General features: G+C 42.3%; 1 pseudogene; it reads right to left on the bottom strand.

The window, feature by feature from the left end:
• Positions 1 to 416: 416 nt before the first annotated feature.
• On the bottom strand, positions 417 to 609 carry LOC142864766 (uncharacterized; annotated as a pseudogene).
• Positions 610 to 1659: the final 1050 nt, after the last annotated feature.

Genomic DNA, 1659 nt, shown 5'->3' with positions numbered 1-1659 from the left:
ATGGTGGCACATGCCTGTAGTCCCAGCTACTCTGGAGGCTGAGACAGGAGGATCACTTGAGCCCAGGAGTTTGAGGTTGCTGTCAGCTAGGCTGACGCCACGGCACTCACTCTAGCCTGGGCAAGAAAGTAAGACTCTTGTCTCAAAAAAAAAAAAGATAGTATATAATCCCCAGATTCTTTTCATTTTATTATTTTTTTTGAGACAGAGTCTCACTCTGTCGCCCAGGCTAGAGTGCCATGGCGTTAGCCTAGCTCACAGCAACCTCAAACTCCTGGGCTCAAGCGATCCTCCTGCCTCAGCCTCCCAAGTAGCTGGGACTACAGGCATGCGCCACCATGCCCGGCTAATTTTTTTCTATATATGTTTTTGGTTGGTCAATTAATTTCTTTCTGTTTTTTTTTCTTTTACACTAGACATGTTTCCTGCATGGTTTGTCTCCCCAGTCCTTGTCCACAGGACTCTGGGAAGTCGTAGGACTATTCAGGGGCAGACACAAAGCCCAGCTTTATCGCCAACGTTGTAGAAAGGGACTGTAAATTTCTTTCTATTTTTAGTAGAGATGGGGTCTCGCTCTTGCTCAGGCTGGTTTTGAACTCCTCACCTTGAGCGATCCTCCCGCCTCGGCCTCCCAGAGGCCAAGATTACAGGCATGAGCCACTGTGCCCAGCCTGCCCCTGATTCTTTTTAATTTTTAAATTAAAAATTTTTTTTAATTTATTTTTTTATTCATCATAATACTAACATGTATAACGGGCGAATTCTAATTGCCCTGTGAGTCATATTTTTCTGTCAACTCTCATGGGTACATTAATTAAAAATACACAATGAAATTTTATCTTTTCTATTGCCAGTCTATCTTTTGTAAGTTTAATTTGCTGGCCCCCAATTATCGGGAACCTAGGAGGGAGTGGGAAAAGTTTTCACTTTTCCACACTATTATTCTGTTGTATGGTTATATTGAAATTTGTTTTTCTATTCACTAATTAGACTTTCGAGTTGTTCCTGGTTTTTAGACACCTCCCTGCAGGGGCTTTGTGTGGCATCTGTTTTCCATTTGCTTGCGTAAACATCTAGAAATAGGATGCGCGGATTATATGCAAAGTGTCTCTGTAAGAAACTGCAAGTTTCTGAAAATGCAGCATTTCCAAAATCCTTGCACCAGTTTGCATTTTCATCAGCAATGAGAGTTCCTTGTTCAGCATCCTGGTCAGTACCTTATGTTCAGCTTATTTTAGCCATTCTACTATAGGTTTAGTGATAATTCGAAGAGAAGTAAGGGAAATGTACAGGTTCATTCACTGAAGAAACATTTATTGATAAAACCAGTGCCTGGTTTTAGTTTTGGCTGGGTTGGTACCTTTTGTCAGATGTTAGATTTTGTTTCCTGCGTCAGGAATGTCACCATGGTGAGAACACACAACACAGTTCCTTATGTCCAGGCCCTCTCAGTCATGTGACAAAGACAGGGAAAAGAAAATAGGTAGGTATAAAAGTATACTTCTCGTCCGGGCGTGGTGGCTCACGCTTGTAATCCTAGCTCTCTGGGAGGCCGAGGCGGGCGGATTGCTCAAGGTCAGGAGTTCAAAACCAGCCTGAGTGAGACCCCGTCTCTACTATAAAAAATAGAAAGAAATTAATTGGCCAACATATATATAT

This window comes from Microcebus murinus, chromosome 26, assembly GCF_040939455.1.
Source record: "Microcebus murinus isolate Inina chromosome 26, M.murinus_Inina_mat1.0, whole genome shotgun sequence".
Classification (NCBI taxonomy): Eukaryota; Metazoa; Chordata; class Mammalia; order Primates; family Cheirogaleidae; genus Microcebus; species Microcebus murinus.
Note: the sequence above shows the minus strand (reverse complement) of the source record. Positions and strands in the feature narration are given on the sequence as shown.